We start from the raw sequence: 24,063 nt of genomic DNA on the forward strand, positions 1-24,063 counted from the left end.
TAACAGAAATCGATTCTTTAAATTAAATTCTGTCAAAAGGGACACGTTGTTAAATGTTCCTCAATCAGCAGCTGCAACCAATCACTTGCAGTCACTGATCAGTGTATATCCACTGTCACAATACAATGTCCTCCATCTAGCTCATTTATGTGGATGGAGGAATTGGTTCAGGTTTTTTTTCTGTTCAGCCTAATGGCTGAATCATACCTCCCAACCGTCCCAGATTGCCCGTGAAAGTCCCGCTGTGGGAGGTCTGTCCCGCGTCCCGGGCACCTTCATTCCGGGACAATACAATGTCCCGGAATTGCCCCATTGGCCGATCTGATGCCCCCTAAAAATTGCCGCCGCACTGCCGCTGTCCCTCACTGCTTGGCGCTATACTGGTTCTGGCCAAGACCGCTTCATTTCACCCCCAGACGCTGCCTGGCTAACTGCCAAAACAACTGGTTGCTAGGCATGGCCCGCCTGGCGTTTAACAACCAGTGACGTCACGACGAGGAGTAGAGTGGAGCCCCAGCATTCAGTGCGAGCTGGAGGAGGATTCCTCCTCGCGCCTAAGCTCTGCCCCCCCAACTCCAGGTCTCCCCTGAAGGCTGTTCCCGCTCTGAAAGAAAGGTAGGAGAAATGCTCCATGCATTGTCCTGACACTGAGTACACTCATGGTCACTCTTCTCCCTCCCATACACTGCCCCCCTCCAGTCATGCTGCATACCTCCCAACTCATTTCCCCTGGCCTGGTTGCAAACTCCAACACTGCCATGATGAGAAATCAACTGCTGACCACATTGTGACTAAAAGTAGGCCATGCTCTACATGCATGCACTCATCTGGACCACAAACAGCACCAAAGATGGTCTGAACCTGTCCATGTCATGGCATGTGCCTATATATCACCTTCTCACAAGGTACCCCAATGTGGTTGAGTAGTCCTCATCCTGGGCCCATGGCTCTCCTCTATTGTTGAGTGTTTGCATGCCTTTAACATCACAAATCTGCAGATTTTTTTTTTTTTTTTTTTTTTTTTTAACAAAGTAGTTCTCTGGTGGGTACAAATAGCTGTTTGATAAACCTAAACTTCATTTTTATTGTGTCTGATTGACCAGTAACTCTCTTTCTGCTGCAAGTAACTAATTGCTGTGGGTGTCCAGTCACTTTACTGGTTGTTGTCGGTGCCTCCTCACCTGACCATTTGCTTTAGGTTCTCAATTGTGTAACCGCTTGCTTTAGTTTTCCTTTCACTTGACTGATTGTTATGGGGACCCAATCACCTGTCTGGTTGCTTTGGAGACCCTTTCACCTGACTGGTTGCTGTGGGGATATGGCTGGTTGCTATGGGGACCCTTTCATCTGACTAGTTGCTATTTTCACATACTGGTTGCTAAGGAGACTTTGTCTCCTGACTAGTTTCTGGGGGGTATGAGCGGTTGCTATGGGAACTCTTTTACATGAATGGCTGTTGTGGAGATATGACTGATTGCTGTTGGGCCTTTCTTACTGGACTAGTTGCTATAGGGACTCTTTCCCATACTGGTTGCTAAGGGGACTTTTTCACCTGACTAGTTTCTATGGGAATTCTATCACTTGACTAGTTGCTATGGGGCCCTTTCACCTGACTAGTTGCTGGGGGATATGACTGGTTACTATGGAGACCCTTTCACCTGGCTGGTTGCTGTGGGGATATGACTGTTTGCTATGGGTACTCTATCACCTGACTGGTTACTATGAGGACCCTTTCACCTGACTAGTTGCTATGCAGACTTTTCCACATACTGGTTGCTAAGGGGACTTTTTCACCGGACTAGTTGATGGGGGATACATCTCACAACTGTCCCTGATGTTGAGGGACTGTCCCACATTCCTAACTAAGTCCCTCTGTCCCTCCTTCCTCCTCATTTGTCCCTCATTTTGGTCTGATCTATATAATTGTATATAAAATGCACTACTTATCTATCAAAACGTGTTTCCCAGTGCTAAACCTTTTTTATCCAATTTCTAAATTGATGCATTTGTGAATTTCAAAAGCCAATATAAAAGAATAGTAGTGGTAAAAAAGCACTTGTGGGTTTAACTAATCATTTTTTTAGTACAATTCTCCTTTAAGGGGGCGTGGCAGGGGGCGTGTCATATGCCTGCATACTTTTGCTACTAGGTGTCCCTCATTCCCATCTCAGAAAGTTGGAAGGTATGGCTGAACGAATAAAAAAAAAAAAAGAACTAACAGTGTATGACAAGCTTAAAGTATAACTAAAGGCAAAACTTATTTTTTTATTTTTAGCTTTGGATAAAGCAGAGATGGATTAGAGCACCTGTCTGTGTTTTATTGCTGTCTGTGTCCCCATTAGATAGATTCACCCTCTCTGTATTTGTCGTGTTTACCATTATCATTGAAACTGAGGGGAAATCTTCCAATTGGGCCACTAGTACTTGTGACCTGGGGGGAACCGTAAGAGGTTCCTTTAATTTTTTTTTTTTTTAACTTTTATTTATTGAGATTTTAGGGGTTCCCTTAATTTGCAGGGATTTCTTCTTACTTCCTGTTTTGGCTATGGCACAGGAAGTGGAGATAAATCAGAGGGCAAAAAAAACCTGACCGGGGTTATTGCTGGTTTCTCCTGCATGACAACAGATACCTCATTTAAACGCATCAAAAATGCATGTCAAAAAAACGCAAAACGCACCAGAAAATATCAACTGCAACCTGCATAGGTGTGAACCTAGCCTTAGGCCTGGTTCACACCTATGCCAGTGGCTGCAGGTGAGGGTATCACAGCGATTCCCCCACCCGCAGTGAAAACTCGCTGCTGTGAGAAAATGTGCAGGGCTGCCATTTATTCATTTATTTAAAAATGCAGCACATTTGTGGGTGCAGGGATTGCGGGTAAACTGCATGGTCAAAATGACCATGCGATTTCCCTGTGGGACCTGTTTTTAAAAGGGTGTATGCACATTTTTTTTTTTTTTGCAGAAAACATGACTGGGCCGCGGTGCCCGAGCAAACACGGCCTACACACACATAGGCGTGTACCAGGCCTTAGGGCCGGTTTACACCACATGCAGCCCAGTATGTTTATTTCTCTATCAAAAATGTGTGAATTTATATGGTGTCCAGTGGTATAGTTCGCACCAGTGCGGTCAGCTCCAGTTCCAGAAAAATAAGTAGAACGTGCTTTATTTTTGTCTGCACTGAACTGTACAGGAACACAGTAAAATGCATAAGAAACACACCGGAATGCACATGTCTTTATTTAAGGTGAAGAGAAAAAAAAAAAAAGAGGGGAAAAATGCACTGAAACGCATCAAAAATGCGCATATAGAAACACATCCGGAATGCACCTGGACTGCGTTTCTATGGTGTGAACGAGCCCTTAAAGATTCCTAAGCTGAAAATATTACATTTCTGTTCTTGGATTTTATTTGCTGATATGGAGCCTATCTTAATTTAAAAAAAAAATGTGATACTCTTTCTATAAAAAAAAAAAAATCTTCTGTCTTCTTATCTTTCTTCTTTTTGATGGTGCCAATGCTAGCATCAGAATTACAAGATAATTGGTAACAGAATATAGAACAATTGGATCCACAAAGTGGGGGGTGGGTAGATGTTGTTTGAATATAGAGCCTTCCCTACACTTGGGAGTGGGAGATCCCAAGGGCATTCTGCCATGTAACACCATTCTGACTTGTGAATGTATACATAACAGGTCACCCGATTAGTTTTAATTATAGCTCAGAATGACATGTAAAAAAAAAAGAATACAAAGCTAGCCAGTACTCTGAGAACTAGGACATGTCATCTGAGGATCTAAGGGATGCAAGTGTAAGGAGACACTGGTAACATGGCTGATGTCCTCACTAAAGCCACGGGAAACTCGTTAATAAAAAAAAAATTGTGTTGGCATCATTTCCATTCATAGGTCGGAGAGGGATTTGGAATTCACTGCACTACAAATGCATATTTTAGGTAGATTAAAGCACTATTTTAGGTAAAACATAAAGTTCATGAAAAGTCCAACCACATGATGTGCTATAAATAAATAAAATGTCCACAAATTCATGAAGGAACAATACAGCCACATACAGTAAAGTGCAAAAGAACGTCTGTGTAGAAAAGTGGTCTGGAATAAACAAAAAACAGCTTGGTGTCCCGGGGGGACCATGATCTTCACCACTGTGAGCACCACCAAGAAGGATATCAAGGTCGCTTACTAGATGTTTAGACCTCTGAATATAGGAGATCTAACAGCATTTTTGGGAAAAATCCCACAGTGGATGGAAGGGTGGATGACCTACGATCACACAGCCAGCCAACAAGGTTAAAGGGTGGAGGTGTGGAAAACGAGCCTCCGCTAGTACTACTCACATAAGAAGAAAATATATTGGCATATCTCCTAGACAACCTAACAACCCGACAGGCGTGATGACGTCTCTGCTTGTATATGAATATAGTGTCAGCAGGTGGCAATTTTGGCTTCTTTATGCATGGTTTTTCGGCCATTCCTTACCTAGTTTGTTGAAAAAGTCTTCAGAGCAAATATTGTCCAAATACAAAAGGGATGTGTATTCTTACTTAAATCTTGGTGTGCTTTGTGTATTTCTTCCAGATTTGTGCAGTAGTCCAGCATAAAACTTGACCTCTGTATAGGAGCTTCCTGTAATAAAGACTGATCACTGCTGCTTTCTCTCTGTATGCAGGGTGGCTGGTCTTGTCTCTGCACCCCCCCCCCTGTAGTTTTCCCAAGGCACCATGTAGTGGTTGGGGACTGCCGGGTCCCTCCCGCAGCGCTGATGTCTGCTCAGGCTATGTACAGCACAGTGATGATGTCCAAACTTTTACAAGGTAATAGCTCGAATTGCAAAGGCATTTGGTAGACACAAAGAAAAATAAGTAACAACATTTTGATATAGAATAAGTCAGAGCAGTGACTCCCCCACCCCCCCAGAGATACCATTAGAGAGAAAGAGAGAGTCCAAAGGGACAGGAATGTGGCTCGGAACAGGGCCTGACAGGAGGGTGAGGGGGCACTCTGCACACCACATTACTTTTCTCTTTGGAGTGCCCAAAGGTGTCCCAGATCTGTTACAATCCTATAGTCCTATAGTGTATGCTAAAAAAAAAAAAAATTGCTGTGTGCCGCTAAAGTGTTCAGGTTTGACTGAAGAAAAAGTGACAACCCTATTTGTGCTCCTCGTGCTGTGATGTTTTTATTTTGTACCTTTTGATGTGTACCAATAAAGAAATCGATGTCCTTACAGAGTGTGCGGCCATCGACTTCCTTCTTATTTCTACTACTCGGAGGAGAGCTGGGTGGCCCCCTTGTCTTTGGATGTGATATATGGGCCTTGTTCTTATACACCTCAAGCAGTGTTTTCTCCTGTTGGAGTAATGCAGGGGTACCTCAGGGGCACATGTTTTCTATGTGCCCTTTTCACACCACATCGCTGCGCTGATGTGCACTGTACAAAAATACAGATATTTCACATGTTTTCAAAGCGCAACTCTCTGCACCACATGTCGGTGCACTGCAGCAAGTTACAGTGTATAGACTTGAATGAAGTGACTCTTTGTAACTCTTCAATAAAGTAAAAAAAAAAAAAAATGTAAACAGTTCGATGTGTTGTAAAAACAAAACACACCGCTCCTACACAACAGATGACAACCTGCAGCGTTGTAGTGGAAACAAGTCCTAAAGGACCAAGACAGCCCATACAAATGCCTGGCATATGGGATGGAGATATTCCCAGTATTTTATACATTTTTTAGACTGTAAGCTCTAACGGGCAGGGCACTCTGATCCCTCCTGTATTGATTTGTATTTTAACTGTACTGTCTGCCCTTATGTTGTAAAGTGCTGTGCAAACTGTTGGCGCTATATAAATCCTGTATAATAATAATCATTTGTTTGGTTCAGCATAGAGAAAAGGATTGAGCAATCACTGGGGGAGAGTGACACTCTGCCATCAGAGCAATACAGCTTGGCCACGTCTGATTGGATAGTTAAAAGCAGCATGCTCGCTGATTAGTTATATCTGTGGTCTCTCCTCCAATCAGCAAGCTCTATTTGTTGCACTGTGCAACACTGTAAAGCCTGACTGCCTTTTGTTGCTGCTAGTCTGAATGTTACTACACAGGGGATAGTGCAAAGACAGAATTACAGTTAAATACTATTTTGTTTCATCATTGCACACCTGCATTATATGTGTTTTATATCTGAATATATGAATAAATTATTATCCATGTATCACTTTGTGTTTGCAGTTTTTTTTTTTAGTGCAAAACAAAAAAAAAAAAACAAAAAAAAAACTAAAGCAAAGATTAAAATTCTACTAGTTGGAATAGACATTGTATGAAAAAAAACCATGCTGTGTTTTGTGTCGGGACCAGGGATGAAATGGTTAAGTATGAAGTCAACAGGTAGAGGCACATCCAGGTATGTGATCTGTTTGTTTTGCAAGGTGCTACAAATGCTCGCTCTGTGCAATCTGACACCATGTAGGCCGGCCTGACTTGCCTAGGAAAGCAGGCAGCAATGTAAGAGAACTGGAATTTCAGGTCTTGGTCAGTAATAGCAGCCGGCCCTCCCAGGGCTGAGACTGGCGATTTGCTGTCAGTTTCAAACTCAAAACAGAAATAAGGGACAGAGATGTATTCCCAGCGTCTGATCTGCCCACAACCAGCTTCAGGGTGAATATTATGAAGGTAAGTGGTGTTTTTGTCTCTATAGCACAATAGGTAGGTGCCGATTTCTAGGCCTGATCTCTGCAGGGACAAGTGCAATTTCGCAGGTATGTTTGTTGCCATTGGTAAAATCGTGTCTAATACCAATGAATTCACACAAGGTTGTGTGATCTCTAACCCTTGTCCTAAGGATTTCAAGGGGCCCGGCATAGGAGAAGTGATTGGGGGGAGTTGCACGTTTGCTATTAGAACTTGCCCCCAAGTATTTGTGTATAGCAGAGAGCAGTTTGTTTACAAATGGTGGGATCATGTACTCCTGAACATTAAATGGTATGTCTAAAGAACACAGACTTTGTACCTGATTCTGTTTTATGGTTTTTGTAGTTTGTGAGATGTTAATGAAGTAAAGGAATGACAGCTGAGCTTGTTTTAGATCAGGGCCTGTGCATGTTAATTCATTTTTTGAAGCCATTGTATGATCAGATATGGAGTTCTCTGCAACTGGCGGAGTACATTTCAGTGCCAGGTGAGTCAGAGGAGCCTTCTGCTGGAAGGAGTCTAGGCAGCAATAAGATATCTCTGCCCAGCACCCCTGTGATACCCCATCTATCACTATATTAGAATGTGGTATCGTACTTATGCCGCGTACACGCGGTTGGATTTTCCGACAGGAAATGTTCAATAGGCGCTTGTTGTCAGAAATTCTAACCGTGTGTAGGCTCCATCAGACATTTTCCATCGGAATTTCCACCAAACAAAATTTGAGATCTGGATGTCAAATTTTCCGACAACAAAATCCGTTGTTAGAAATTCCAATCGTGTGTACACAATATCGACGCACAAAGTTCCATGCATGCTCAGAATTAAACAGAAGAGCCGCACTGGCTATTGAACTTCCTTTTTCTCGGCTCGTCGTACGTGTTTTACGTCACCGTGTTCTTGACGTTCGGAATTTCCGACCAGATTTGTGTGACTGTGTGCATGCAAGACAAGTTTGAGCCAACATCCGTCGGAAAAAAAACATGGATTTTAGTGTCGGAATGTGGGATCGTGTGTACACGGCATTACACTAACATGACTTGTATTAACACCTGTGTGATCTGTCAGGCTTTGGCCATCGTGTGACAGTGCCATTCTTATGATTGTCAATGGGGCCTGTTCACACTTGTGCAGTGCACTTGGAAATAGGTACAGGTGCCTCTTTTGCCTCAATAGACTTCAATGGAAGCACATGAAAAGTATACAAAAAAAAACACAAAACTTGCATGAAGTGTAGACCCAGCCCATGTAATTTTTTTTTTTTTAGACCCCTTTCACACTGAGGCGCTTTTCAGGCACTTTCACGCAAAAAAAAAAAAAAATGCCTGAAAAGCTCACAGAAACATATTTTCATTAAAATCAATGAATTCTTTCACACTGGGGCAGTGCACTGGCAGGGTGGTGAAAAAACACCCCTCTCCATTGAAATTAATGGAAAGCGCCTGAAAAGCTCTTTAAAAGTGCTCAGTGTTTTGCTGGCAGTTTACAAGCGGCTTTAGAAAGAACATGCAGAAGTTGAGAATTGATAGACAAGCATGCAAAGCATTACATGATCAAAAAATCCTTGCTATTACTTTTTATTTGGCATGGAAAGGTATGTGAGATAACGTAATGGAACATTAGGTTGACAACCTTTTGAAGCCGAGGATCTTACATCATTGGCCAGCAGACTATTTGAACCCTAGCCACAAAAGACATGGACCAACTATACATACATCCATTTCTCACTTTAAATCTAACTAAAGTTTTGGTAGGCAAAGTGCTTATTTGCAGGGTGTAATGTAAGGTTCAACAAGTTGAAAGAGTGGAATAATTAAACCAGTTGTAAAGCGCTTTTTTTTTTTTTTTTCCTGAAAATAAAAATCAGGTTATACTTACCTGCCCTGTGCAGTGGTTTTGCACAGAGCAGCCCCAGAACTCCTCTTCTGGGGTCCCCCGCCAGCGATGTTGGCTCCTCCTCTGAGTGTGCCCATGGGCAAGCAGCTTGCTATGGGGGCACTCGTGCGGGCGTGAATCGAAGCTGGGCTATGTGCATCTACTGACGCACACAGGGCTGCTTGGCGCCCCGCTCCCTCCTCACAGGAGTCTTCTGTAAGAAGAAAAAAGGGGGAAGAGCAGCTGAAGACGGGCATATGGCTGGATCAAGATCAGGCTCAGGTAAGTGTTTAAGGGGGGCTGGGGGAGCAGCTTTTATAAGTATTTTTTTTTTTTTAACTTAAGCCCTGGTTCACACCAGAGCGGCTTTGAATTTGCGCTACTTCAGAGCTAAGTGCGATTTGAATCTCAGACTTCATTGCGGCTTGCGACTTTATTTTAACAGAAGTCAATGCAAGTCTCATTAAAATCGCAGAAAAGTAGCGCAGGAACCTTTTTCAAAGTCGCTGCGACTTGAATCGCACAATTTGAATGGTTCCGTTGCCGAAAATAGGGTGTGACTTGTCATGCGATTTTTTTTTTTTTTTTTAACTGTCAAATCGTGTGACAAATCACATTGGTGTGATCGAGGGCTAATGCAGAGAATGCATTAACATAAAAAAATCTTTTGCCTTTATTACCACTTTAATATGGAACTAACTAGCGCAAGATGGCAAATGTTGACTGTTTTTTATAAAATAAATTCAGAACACATCAAATCTTAACCCCAACAGCAAAACCTCATGTAACCTGTTAATTCATTTCCATATTTTTAAATATGCAGCTTTTACCAATATAATACCTGGTAATCCTGCTATGAATGTCTTTCTTAGGGCACTTTCTGTCTAATGCCGCGTACACACGATCGCACATTCCAACAACAAAATCCATGTTTTTTTCCGACGGATGTTGGCTCAAACTTGTTTTGCATACACACTGTCACACAAATCTTGTCGGGAATTCCGATTGCCAAGAACGCGGTGACGTACAACACGTACGACGAGCCAAGAAAAATGAAGTTCGATAGCCAGTGCGGCTCTTCTGCTTGATTCCCAGCATGCGTGGAACGGAACGGATTTTGTTGTCGGAAAATTTTGAGATCCAGATCTTAAATTTTGTTTGTTGGAAATTCCGACAGAAAATGTCCGATGGAGCCTACACACGGTCGGAATTTCCGACAACAAGCTCCCATCGAACATTTCCCGTCGGAAAATCCAACTGCGTGTACGCAGCAATAGAGTGACACCTGTCTCCAAGTTGTGCACCTGCGACCACAAGCAACTCTACCAACACACATTGTGCAGATATGGTCCACTGTTGAGGAATTCAGTCTGGTCCTGAGCACATGCATATAGACCAGAAGCAACTAAAAGAGGCTGGAGGAAATCGGCAGCATGTAAATGCAACAAACGATCCAAGCAAAGGTGAAAATAGTATTTGATGGTAAACAAGTTGCAGCAACACACAAGTGTAAACAGCTATGTGTGAAAGAGAAAATGATATTTAGTCTCGGTTCACACTGGTGCGATGCGGGATCCCGCACGATTCCTGTGCGGGTTCCCGCACGATTCCTGTGCCGGTTCCCGCATCACATCTGACTCACAAGAAGTTCAGACTGCTCTCTGCCAACCGCTGCGGGTGTCAATGTAAAGTTAATGACACCCCCAAATCGGTTTTCAGAGTCCTGACCTCCACCTGTTAGAACACCTTTGGGATGAATTTGAGCGTAGACTGCGACAGCCTTCCCAGAAGAGTTGAAGCTGTTATAGCTGCAAGGGGTGGGCCAACTCAGTATTGAACCCTACGGACTAAGACTGGGATGCCATTAAAGTTCATGTGCGTGTAAAGGCAGGCCCCCCCACACTTTTGGTAATATAGTGTAGGTGATGGTAGATAATATAACACCCTTAACGGTACAAAAACCTGGGGTGTAATGTACATTAATCCTTATGATGTGACCAATATCCCCTACATGTTTCACGGACAATTCCGCTTCTTCAGGAAGCCTTTTGTAGATGCCGGTCCTCATTTGTAAGCACATATAGCTTCCCCCCCACTACACCTCCAGTGTTACTGTTTATTGTGTATAGCACTCTACTTAGCTGATTTACATGTTTCTTTACAGATGTTATCCAAAAACACTCCTCCTGAAAAAGCGGAAATGTCCATGAAATGTAGAGGATATTGGTCACATTATGAGGATTATGTACATTACACCCCAGGTTTTTGCATCGTTTAGGGTGTTACATTATCTAGCGTCACCCATGTTTTTATGCTTCAATTGATCTTTTGTGTATCTGAGATGTATGCCATTTAAATCATTGTATCTGGATACAACTATATTTTTAAATCGTGTATCAATAAAAATATACATTTTAAACTTTTTATGCAGTCTTTGGGTACCGAGATAGTCCATTTCTTCCCTTGTTCTCTGGCGACCATTGGGGATGGTCTTTGGTTTTCTCCAATTGTTATATTCGGATGATGGTACTCCTCCTGTTATTTATTGAACTATCTGCAATAGAGTGAAAATATATGTGTCACTGGCGCAAAACCTATCCTATCAAAAATAGTGTAAGTGGTATTTATAGCTGCTGCATCCAAAAAATATTTTTCAGAGAAAAATTAAATTAAAAGTGCTATGTGAGTGGATGCGCTGCTCCCATCTGTGCTCTCTATATTACCTGTGTATGTGCTATCTTAATAGCCTAATTTGGTTCACCATCCACTTAACAGGTTATATCTCATTTATACAATAATCATATGTTTGTATAATTCATCACATGTGAACAACAACTTAATCCAAATACTTTAAATCATATAAAAAAGTCCAGTGACATATGTCACATAATGATAGACTCTTCTTCATATATGTTGCAAATCATCCATTATAATTGCCGTGGGCGGCGTGCTCTTGTGTGTGGTATCAGATTAAAGTGACTTAGTGCTTCACCACCACCTGTGAGATTTGCCACTCACCAGATTAATCTTTAAAACTGCACCTTTGGTTCATTAACAGGGATAACCATTCCACTCAAAGGAAACTTTCTCCAATATCTATACCAGGTCCTCAATGTTCCTCATGCAAACGGATAAAAAACCATCATCGCGCAATAACGTTTAAAACCTTTATTCCATACATAAAAAACACTTTGCACTCACATTTCCAAGTGCCATTAGGCCGGCACCGAGCTTTTCCCGCAGTTAAGGACGGGTGGGCACTGCAGCCCGGTTCGTCTGGTGTGTGCTAGATGGTCTCCGTTGCCGCTTACGTTCCCCCCTGTTTGCGTTCGCGTCCTCTCCAAACCCCGTTCGTTCCCGGTCACGTGGGTACGGTAATCTCCCAGCAGCCTCTACGCGTTTCGCAATCAAATTTGCGTCATCAGGAAGCCTTCCTGATGACGCAAATTTGATTGCGAAACGCGTAGAGGCTGCTGGGAGATTACCGTACCCACGTGACCGGGAACGAACGGGGTTTGGAGAGGACGCGAACGCAAACAGGGGGGAACGTAAGCGGCAACGGAGACCATCTAGCACACACCAGACGAACCGGGCTGCAGTGCCCACCCGTCCTTAACTGCGGGAAAAGCTCGGTGCCGGCCTAATGGCACTTGGAAATGTGAGTGCAAAGTGTTTTTTATGTATGGAATAAAGGTTTTAAACGTTATTGCGCGATGATGGTTTTTTATCCGTTTGCATGAGGAACATTGAGGACCTGGTATAGATATTGGAGAAAGTTTCCTTTGAGTGGAGTGGTTATCCCTGTTAATGAACCAAAGGTGCAGTTTTAAAGATTAATCTGGTGAGTGGCAAATCTCACAGGTGGTGGTGAAGCACTAAGTCACTTTAATCTGATACCACACACAAGAGCACGCCGCCCACGGCAATTATAATGGATGATTTGCAACATATATGAAGAAGAGTCTATCATTATGTGACATATGTCACTGGACTTTTTTATATGATTTAAAGTATTTGGATTAAGTTGTTGTTCACATGTGATGAATTATACAAACATATGATTATTGTATAAATGAGATATAACCTGTTAAGTGGATGGTGAACCAAATTAGGCTATTAAGATAGCACATACACAGGTAATATAGAGAGCACAGATGGGAGCAGCGCATCCACTCACATAGCACTTTTAATCTGCAATAGAGGCTTTCATCACTTATTGCATCCCTATTTAGGGTGTAACATGAAACATGATTCACCATCCCCACCCCCAAACTGTTGCCACTTAATCTGCATCGAATTCTTCCACTGCCTCATCCATTCACAGATCTGATCACAGTGGCAGAGGGATTCTTGGATTGTGGTTGTCACTGTACTCCTAGACCTTTCTTTACCTTGTCCCAACCTATAATGGTAGGTCTATAGCTCCATACAGTCCTGGGGCTGGATGGGGCTGGAGAAAGAGTGGAGAAACCTGTGAAGCACATCCCTAATCAAGTGTTTGTTTTTGTAATTCTTTGCGGTCTCCAATACAAAAACATGAATAAATGCAATATTTTTCCTTTCTTAATGTGGTTGTTGGATAGTTGAAGTGCTACCCCCAGCTGCGCGTCTAAATGAGCCCTTAGGCCCCTTTCACGCGGACACCTCCGTCTTGCGGATTTCCCTTGCTCAGCGGGGGAGGACACGGGCATGTGAGACAGGACACAGTCCAGCTCTTCTCTATGAGGAAGTCCGGTGGAAATGGACCGCCTGTCCGTTTTTATGCGATACGATTCGATCCAACAAATGGATGGAAAATAGGACCACCATCCGTCTGGATTTTGCGGGCAGAATCAGATCAGATGGCAGCGGATGTCAGCGGACATGTATCCACCGCTCAATAGAGGAGACTGCAAGGTCTGATCTGGTGGGCCTGATCGGAAAGCCTGTGTGAAGGACCCTTTGTGTAGCACTGACATTTTAATTTGCATGGAAGGCATTGATGTGCAATTGTGGGGTATCCCGCCGAGAAGCTGTCCATGCCAACAGGCAGTCCATAGGTCACAGTTGCAGGGTGGGGAATGCCGCTACTGCATATGATGTTGGCTTTGACAGCTTCCCAGCAGGATAGCTTAGGCAGATTCGGACTTGTGTCTGGCTCATCCCTAGTGACAGACAGAATAAAAATTTGGAAGTAAATTGTATTTGTACTGGTATTTTCGGACGAAAACCGTACCGATTTAAACGAAAATCGTATGAGCTGGTAACGTACGAGAAAAATTTTCCATTCGGATAATTTTGGACAAAGTGTCATGATTGGCTCTCGAGAGCTGTGTACTAATGATCAGATTATGATACGATCGCCTCAAATGCAGTATTTTTCATCCAGTTTTCTGATCGTGTGCTTAAATATCCCCCCTCCCAAGTTCAGCTTCAAAACCACAAAACTAATGATGCTTTACAATTCAAACAAGCTATTTGAAATTAGCCATACAAAAAGCAGGTGCACTGTGTTAATAAGTCATTGAGGAAAATACTGTGGGATTGTAGAAAATTAGCCTAAAATGAAATGTATTGTTAGAATATTTCTAAGGGAACCAGAAGCCAAATCTCCATGAATTAATAATAATAACAATATTATAAAATATATATTATAATATAATTTTTATTTAAAAAAAATAATAAATTCTATAATATATCAGAACCTACATAAACTGCTCTTCTGCCCTAATAGATATCCCCAGACAAGTGTTCTCTGTAGTACACAGGTGGTTTCATATTTCTATTTTTTGTCTTAGATTTTGCTGTTGCTATCCAGGTTGCATGTGTTCACAATGGGGGCTGGGTGAGGCCCTCTATGAACAGGCCTCACCAGTTTCTCTACTTGCAGCAGCGATAGTCTGTTTTTCTGTTTTTTTTTTTTTCTTTAGGGGTGGGTCTCATTTATCTATTTTATCCAGTGCTATGAACTGAATTTTTTGTGTTTCAATATGAAACGTTTGCAAAGTTGCAAGGTAGTACAAGCAAGTGCTGCTAATACAAATCCAAGCAGTTCATCACTAATATAAGAGAGATATACAGCTTCAAGCTCCTTCACAATCATTTAAGGTGCAAGTTTCAAAGGATATTGGGGGCATTTATAAGTAGGTTCCACCAGGTCTGTACAGGGAGCACTGGTTACTCCAGTCCCAAGAAAACGCAGTTTGGTAGAGGAAAACTAATTATTCTGTAGTGGAAAGCACGACCACCTCTCTGATAACCTGTGGTTTGCTGGATGACACCTCAATTACAAGTCATTGGGTTGAAGCCCATAAGTAAGTAAATTGGATATGGTGAGATTAGAGAACAAAAGATTTGAAAATAAAAAGTAACATTTAGAAGAAGAGGTGGGAAATTGAAAAAAAAGGGTTTCCGGGATGGGTTGAGGGCAGGGAGCCTGGAAATTTAACCATACCACCTTGTATCCAAATGTAGGCCAGCCCTACACGGGTGGGTCGAAGTCTTTCGGTATCCAATTTACTTACTTATGAGCTTGAGCTATTTTGCAAAGAAGAATGGGCAAAAATTCACTCTCTCTAGATGTGCAAAGCTGGTAGAGACATACCCAAAAAGACTTGCAGCTGTAATTGCAGCGAAAGGTGGTTCTACAAAGTATTGACTCAGGGGGGCTGAATACAAATGCACACCACACTGTTCACATATTTATTTGTAAAAAAATTGAAAACCATTTATCAGTTTCCTTCCACTTCACAATTATGTGCCACTTTGTGTTGATCTATAACATAAAATCCCAATAAAATAAATTTACATTTTTGGTTGTAACATGACAAAATGTGGAAAATTTTAAGGGGTATGAATACTACTTTTTCAAGGCACTGTAGATTCATTACACACGGTGCTATATTTCAAGCATTTCTTTCTTTAAATTTTGATGATTAGGGCTTACAGCTAGTGAAAAGCCAACATTCAGTATCTCTAAAAAATAGAATATTGTGAAAAAGTTAAATATTGTAGACTCATGGTGTCACACTCTCTAATCGGCTAATTAACTCAAAACACTTGTAAGGGTTTCCTGAGCCTTTAAATGGTCTCTCAGTCTGGTTCAGTAGGTTACACAATCGTGGGGAAGACTGCTGACATTGATTTCCTCCACAAGGAGGGTAAGTCACAAAAGGTCATTGCTAAAGAAGCTGGCTGTTCAGAGTGCTGTATCCAAGCATATTAATGGAAATTTGAGTGGAAGGAAAAAGTGTGTTATGCCGCGTACACACGACCGGACTTTACGGCATACTTTGCCAGGCGGACTTTACGACGGACTTTCCGAATGAACGGACTTGCCTACACACGATCAACCAAAGTCCGACGGATTCGTACGTGATGACGTACGACCGGACTAAAACAAGGAAGGTCATAGCCAGTAGCCAATAACTGCCCTAGCCTTGGTTTTTGTCCGTTGGACTAGCATACAGACGAGCGGACTTTTCTACCGGACTCGAGTCCGTCGGATAGATTTGAAACATGTTTCAAATCTAAGTCCGTCAAACTTTTGATAAAACAAAGTCCACTGGAGCCCACACACGATCGAATTGTCCGACAAAATCCGGTACGCCGGACCAAGTATGCCGTAAAGTCCGATCATGTGTACGCCGCATTAGAAAAAGGTGCAAAAGCAATGGTGATTGAGAGGATTTGAAGCAAAGGCCATTCAAGAATATGGATAAGGTTCACAAGGAGTGGACTATGGATGGTGTCAGTGCTTCAAGAGCCACCACACACAGAAGTATCCAGGACAATGGGCTACAACTGTTGCATTCCTTGTGTCAAGCCACAACGTCAGAAGCGTCTTACCTGGGCTAAGGAGAAAAAGGACTGTACTGTTGCCCAGTGGTCCAAAGTTCTTTTTGCATTTCATTTGGAAATCAAGATCCCAGAGTCTGGAGAAAGAGAGGCACAGAATCCAAGTTGCATGAGGTCCAGTGTGAATTTTCGACAGTCAGTGATGATTCGGGGAGCCATGTCATCTGCTGGTGTTGGTCCACTTTGCTTTATCAAGTCCAAAGTCAGCGCAGCCCTGTACCAGGAAATTATAGAGCACTTCATGCTTCCCTCTGCTGACCAGTTTTATGGAGATGCTGATTTCACTTTCCAGCAGGACTTTGCACCTGCCCACACTGCCAAAAGTACCAATACCTGTTTTAATGTTCATGGTATCACTGTGCTTGATTGGCCAGCAAACTCGCCTTACCTAAACCCCATAGAGAATCTGTGGGGTATTGTCAGAAGGAAAATGAGACACTAGACCCAACAATGCAGACGAGCTGAAGGCTGCTATCAAAGCAACCTGGGCTTCCATAACACATCAGCAATGCCACAGGCTGATCACCTTCATACCACACCGCATTTATGCAGTAATTTATGCAAAAGGACCCCCGACCAAGTATTGAGTGCATACTATACTGTACATGGACATACTTTTCAGTGAGCCAACATTTCTGTATTAAAAATCCTTTTTTTAATTGGTCTTATGTAATATTCTAATTTTCTGAGATACCGAATTTGGGTTTTCACTAGATATAAGCCGTATTTATCAAAATTAAAATAAAGAAATGCCTGAAATATATCACTCCGTGTGTAATGAATCTATATAATATGAGTTTCACTTTTTGAAATTTAATTAAATTAACTTTTTAATATTCTTATTTTTTGAGATGCACGTGTGGTGTGTTTTTGTGTGGGTTTATATATATATATATATATATATATATATATATATATATATATATATATATATATATATATATATATATATATATATATACACACAGTGGATATAAAAATCTACACACCCCTGTCAGGTTTCTGTGATGTAAAAAAATGAGACAAAGATAAATCATTTCAGATTTTTTTTTTCCCCACCTTTTTAATGTGACCTGTAAACTTTACAACCCAGTTGAACAACAAACTGAAATCTTTTAGGTGGAGGGAAGTAAAAATAAAAAAAAATAATAATATGGTTGCATAAGTGTGCACACCCTTAAAGTAATACTTTTTTGAAGCACCTTTTGATTTTAATACAGCACTCCGTCTTTTTGGGTATGAGTCCATCAGCATGGCACATCTTTACTTGGCATTATTTGCCCACTCTTCTTTATAAAAACACTCCAAATCTGTCAGATTGCAAGAGCATCTCCTGTGCACAGCCCTCTTCACATCACCCCACAGGTTTTCAATCGGATTCAGGTCTGGGCTCTGGCTGGGCCATTCCAAAACTTGAATCTTCTTCTGGTGAAGCCATTCCTTTGTTGATTTTGGATGTATGTTTTGGGTCATTCTAATGCTGAAAGATGAAGTTCGTCTTCATCTTCAGCTTTCTAGCAGAAGCCTGAAGGTTTTGTGCCAATATTGACTGGTATTTGGAACTGGTCAGAATTCCCTCTATCTTGACTAAGGCCCCTGTTCCAGCTGAAGAAAAACAGCCCCAAAGCATGCTGCTGGCACCACCATGCTTCACTGTGGGTAATGTATGGTGTTCTTTTGGTGATGTGCAGTGTTTTTGCTCCAAAATTATCTTTTGGAATTTATAGCCAAAAAATGTCAACCTTGGTTTCATCAGACCATAACATATTTTCCCACGTGCTTTTGGGAGACTTCAGATGTGTTTTTGCAAAATTTAGCTGGGCTTGGATGGTTTTTCTGAAGAAAAGGCTTACTGTATGTCTTGTCACTCTACCCTATAGCCCATACATATGACGAATATAGGTCACATGTACCACACAGCCAGTACTTGCCAGATATTCCTGCAGCTCCTTTAATGTTGCTGTAGGCCTCTTGGCAGCCTCCCTGACCAGTTTTCTTCTCGTCTTTTCATCAATTTTTGGAGGGACGTCCAGTTCTTGGTAATTTCACTGTTGTGCCATATTTTCTCCACTTGATGATGACTGTCTTCACTGTGTTCCATGTATATCTAATGCCTTGGAAATTCTTTTGTACCCTTCTCCTGACTGATACCTTTTAACAATGAGATCCTTCTGATGCTTTGGAAGCTCTCGGCGGACCGTGGCTTTTGCTGTAGGATGCGACTAAGAAAAAGTCAGGAAAGACCTTCTAGAACAGCCAAACTTTATTTGGGGTTAATCAGAGGCACTCTAAATGATGGCAGGTGTGTACTAACTCCTGTTTAACATTGGTTTGAATGTGATAGTTTAATTCTAAACACAGCTACAACCTCAGTTATAAGAGGGTGTGCACACTTATGCAACCGCATTATTTTACTTCCCCTCCCTAAAAGATTTCAGTTTGTTTTTCAAATGAGTTGTACAGTTTATAGGTCACATTAAAGATGGAAAAAGTCCTGAAATTATTTCTTGGTCTCATTTTTTTACAGAAATGTGACATTTCAACAGGGGCATGTAGACTTTGTAAAATATCCAGTGTGTGTATATGTATGTGTGTGTGTGTGTATGTATATGTATGTATGTATGTATGTATGTATATATATATATATATCTCTATCTCTCAGTAAAACCTTTTTTTAAAATTGTTATCATATGACCTCTGTTCTCAGCTGCATGTGTAGCTCCGAGCTGGAGGAGGAGAAATAGCATTACACTGATCTTCCCAGTGAATGGCTGTGAAGGGGGGTTGTATCAGGACAAGTCTAATCATTGGAAGAGAGCAAGCTCAGTTCTAAGCACAGAGGTATTTCACAGAAAGGAAGCAATACAAAGAGAGCAAAATATGGTACAGCAAACACATATCAGGGGTTTTAAAATGTTGGGGTCACATAGTTTTCTTTCAGATATGTTAACATAAGACCCAGAATTCACATGATGATATCTGTCCTTTCTCCAATAGTTCAATGAAATCGGCATCTTCTGGTAGTTCAGTGTTCACTAGTATAGAGATGGAAATCATTTGGTACGTTAACCTAGCACCAGATACCAATGTTTATCGATCTCTGTTTTGGTTTTTCTTGTTGTGTTTGTACATTTCACGCTGGTCCACCATAATCCTTAAATTGTCCGAGAGGAATCTGGCTTTGCAGGTATTACTCCTTTCAGATCTATGGAACAGCATGCATTGTATTAACCTCCATTCATAAGGACTATGGTTCTAATGACTTTAAACTTGAATGTTTATTTAGGAGCCAGATAGCAACTTGACCGGGTGGTTTCTGGGTTTTCATGTTATGTAGGGAGTTTTTCTCAATTACATATTGGGGATGTGGCAACTACACTTTTTGATCTGATATGGTGAAACCCTCCTTTTTGTTCTGCAACAGATCAGAACATTCACTCAACTCAGAGTGTTCCTTTACACTTGCGGTTGGGGGGGCAGTAAAAACAATGTATTCTGATTGGGGGGGGGGGGGATACAACAGCACATCAGTGGAGATCCCTGAATCCACATCACTTATGTGGATAGAGGGATCTGTGAGGTTTTTTTGGGTTTTTTTTTGTTCAGCCCGCTGGTTGAAAGAAAAAAAAAAACTCACTAGCCTCTAGTTTTGTGACAAGTGAAAAAGTGGAAAGAGCGTAGCTCGCTTATCTCTCTAGGACGCACTTGTTTGTGAGAGTGAGGTTCATATTCTATAAAACAATACTTTGTTTGCCAGATGTGAAAGTTCAGATTTTTTCTTACGCTGTTTTTTTTTTTTTTTTTTTTTTTTTTTTTGTAGTTTATCTCTTACATATTGCACCTAAGATATATAGTTGCTAGGTGAAGACATTTAAATCTCCTAATATCTGATATCTCTAGATGTAGGCCTGGTTCACACCGGTGCATTTTCAGTTTTGCAGAAACACAGTACAATCCATTTATCATGGTTTCCTATGGGTCATGTTCACATCTGTGCATTTTATGAGAAGGGTCAGGGAATTTTTTTCTGGTTTTTGGTTCCATAGACTTCAATAGATCAAAAGCATGTATTGAAAAACGCAAAATGCACCTGGACTATGCAACCTGCATAGGTGTGAACAGGCCGGAAGGTACGCTTTCCCACCTACTTTGTGAAACATGAAAGGAGAACAACAAAAAACGTATTAATAAAAGATGCCGATGCTTTGTGTCTGTTGTAATTATTTTGACTTCCTAAACCAGTGGTGGTCAGCTTACTTGATATAAGGGGCCCCTGACATCACCAAAGGGCCGCAAGTAATAGTCATTAGAGGTAATTCAACTGAAAACAGGTGATGATCAGTGACTACAAACATGCTATAGGATTTTTTGGAGAGTGGCTGCAGGAAAGAAAACCACCTCATCTATGGCCGGCTTAAAGAATATGTAAACTCTACATTTCATATTCCTGATATGTGTCTACTATACCATGTACTTCTATGAAAAAATACCTTGTTCTCTTTTTATTGCTTCCTTTGTGTGATATCCCTGGTGTTCCTGCCAGTCCTTCTGCTTTCTCATTAAAAACAGTCAGAAGAGAATGAAAACTCCTCCTATAAGCTTTGACCAGGGCTTAGCTAGAAACTGATAAAAGTCACGAGTCTGTTATATACTGCTGATGAGAAAAGGTATTTAGCAGTTTATATATTTACTAAAATGCATTTCCATGTTCTGTGTACTGTGGGAGACCAGATATAGTGAATGCAGGGTCCTGGGTTTAGTAAGACTTTAAGTGACCAAAGTGGCAAAAATCTACTTGCTAACAGGTGTTCCCTGTAAAAAAAGGTAGTAAATACTTTACTCTCCTGCCATGATGTTGGGTTGGTGAGAAGAACCACCTAGTGCTGTTTGGGACCAGAAAGTGGACAATTCTGCAAGTATTGCTTTCTGAACAAACTCATGTCAATGGATTGGTGTTCAGCTGTGTGGGTGGCTGGAGAGAGATTTTCTTTGTTTACAGGGAACACCTTTACTGAATCCAGTTTGACAACATTCACAATAAAGCTCATCTTTGGGCAAAAAAGGCTTTCTACTGGCATTTTATGTACCTTTGTCCTCTATTTGAAGATTTCCATCAGCTCTGCTGTGCATGTCACTATTTAGGCTCTTTGTGCATAATTTCCTGTTAACCAGACACCCGTGCCAGCTCTATGTGCAGCACAGCTACCGTTCTTCTCAACACCCATGTGAAATCCTCCTTAGGCCAGCTATACTTGGTTCGAATCTTGGCCGGTTCAGCAGAGATTTGAACCGTTAATGGGCAGGCTGAATGTACCAAGTTGATCAGATTATCTTGTCTTCTCCCGGCGGGGGGCGGCTTGGTTACATAAAATACATTTTCTCTGTGTATGGCTGAACTTATACAGCAGATTATTGAACACCATTGGATGACATCACAGGTATTAATATGATTTTTCTTCTTACTGCAGCTCAGAAACCAAAAAATGAAATCTACAGAGCATTTGTAAATGGGGAGAACGAAAATGGTATGCCAGAAAGCATAGACCACAGAGATGAGCTTTAAGACCCGACCTGTCACTAAACATCTACACAAGCTGCTATTGCTGGCATCCTTTTGAATAATCTAGTTCCCAACTAGTTCTGACTGTCATGATGATCCCCCTGTTTGAATACAAGTAGGAATCTGATTTCACTTATTGCATGCTTCTTCTACGTCAGAGACCCAGAAAGTATTAAAGCTGGATATAGCCAGGCATTTTTAGGAGGAAGGCTCAGCATAGTAGCCCTCATATTTCTCTTTTTGTTAAAGTAAACCTGTCAAAGTTTGAAAAAAAAATGCAGGCTAAAGCACCGAAAAAGTATTTTGACTGCATGCATGCAGTGTTTGTTTTTTTTCATATACTGAATTAATGTATTCACATGCACTATGCCTTTAAACTTGCTAGAAATTTTTGGTTAGAGAGCAAGTTCCCTAGCACTGCCCCCTGCTTACCTCTTCTGAGAGTGTCTGATTGCTGTCTGTGATGGCCCAGCTCCTCCACCACTCGTCTCCCTACATATCCTTTTACGTAGCTGCCAGGGGATGAGCAAAGGGTAATACTAAAGAATGTAATTTGAGTGGCAGCTCATCCAAGATGGTGGTACCCAGCAGCAGTCTCGGGGCTTTTAGGATAGGTTCACACTGCTGCAATGCAATTTTGATCTGATTTTAAGTGCGATTATGTAGTGGTTGTCTTATGACTTTGCCCCCTCTCTCTCCTGATTGGCTAACTGACCTTGATTGACTGCAGCGAGAGCCAATCAGGAGGTAGAGTCTCGAACAGCCGAGGGACTCGACATCGCTGGATAGAGGGGGGCTCAGGTAAGTATTAGGGGGCTGAGGGAGGCTGCTGCACACAAAAGGCTTTTTATCTTAATGCATAGAATGCATTAAGAAAACAAACTTCTGCCTTTACAACTCTTTTAAATGCACATATAATTATATGGGAAAATCTTTGTTGAAATGAATGGTCTGGTGACAGGGTCTGTCATATTTAAAGTATTACTAAACCCACAACAACAAAATCAGTCAGTATATGCAGTAAAGCATGCTTGTTATACTCACTGTGGAACCTTAAGGCTCGATTCACACAGGGGCAACACGACTTTAACGCGTCTTTGCACAGCGACTTCAACGCGGCTTCAACGCGACTTCGGCGCGACTTCAGCGCGACTTTAGCAAATTACAACGCGACTTCAAGTCGCCTCCAGGACAGGCGACTTCGGCTGTGGCCAATCACAGGACAATCGGCTCTCTGGGAGGGAGGGGTTTTCCCTGCAAAGTCGCTTGACTTTGAGAGAGAGATCTGACTTGGAGGCGACTTCCATTGATTTCTATGGTACAGGTCGCCTACCAAGTCGGATCCAAGTAGTACAGGGAGTACGCTCTGAAGTCGGAGCGACTTCAGTAGTGTCTATTAAGACGCTCCCATTCACTTAAATGTGAATCTCTTTCTGGGGCGACTTGGGGCGACTTGAGGGCGTACAAGTCGGATCCCAAGTCGTCCCAGTGTGAACCGACCCTAAGGGCTTTATCCTCTGCAATGCATAAAAAGGCTGTTTGGTCCTGTCTCATCTGATCCTCCCCTTCTTCCACTGTCTTCAATCCATCTTCTGATAGTACAGAGCCTTGTAGTCACTCTGCACATGCTCAGTTTAGTGTATATTGCTAGAGTTTTGTGTTCTGTTTTTTATTTTTTCTTGGGAGGGTGCATGTGATCAGCACAGGGCCAATCCGCACTGTCCAGACAGAGGGTTAAGGGTCCTGCAGCCTCATAGGACAGTCAGAGCAGAATGAAAACTCTTCCTACAAGCTGTAACCAGACACTGGTAGAAATCACAAGACTGCTATGTAATGCTGATGAAAAAAGGTATTTAGCAGTTTAGATTTACTAAAAGGATTGCATTTCCATGTACTATGGGAGACCAGATATAGTGAATGCAGGGTCCTGGGTTTAGTAACACTTTAAGCGTACCTGCAGCCAAAATAGTTTTTAGATTGAGTAGAAAAGTGTTGGAATCATTGGCCACTGTTTTTTGCTCTCTAGGTCCTCATTGGGTAGTTTTTAACTTCCGGTCTTAATGATTCCAACTGTTCCCAG

The 24,063-nt window shown here is 41.8% G+C and overlaps 1 protein-coding gene across 4 annotated transcripts in view; it reads left to right on the forward strand.

The window, feature by feature from the left end:
* The window catches only part of ELF1 (E74 like ETS transcription factor 1), a 222,084-nt gene that overhangs the window by 135,549 nt on the left and 62,472 nt on the right, over nucleotides 1-24,063 (forward strand). The window contains exon 1 of one of the 4 annotated variants that reach the window (XM_073614224.1): nucleotides 6,531-6,694. The exons of the other annotated variants lie outside the window; for them this stretch is intronic. The gene's annotated coding sequence lies outside the window, so the exon portion shown is untranslated. Of the gene's footprint in view, nucleotides 1-6,530; nucleotides 6,695-24,063 lie in introns of those variants that run through there. 4 annotated transcript variants of the gene reach the window in all.

Source organism: Aquarana catesbeiana, linkage group LG02 (assembly GCF_042186555.1).
Source record: "Aquarana catesbeiana isolate 2022-GZ linkage group LG02, ASM4218655v1, whole genome shotgun sequence".
NCBI lineage: Eukaryota > Metazoa > Chordata > Amphibia > Anura > Ranidae > Aquarana > Aquarana catesbeiana.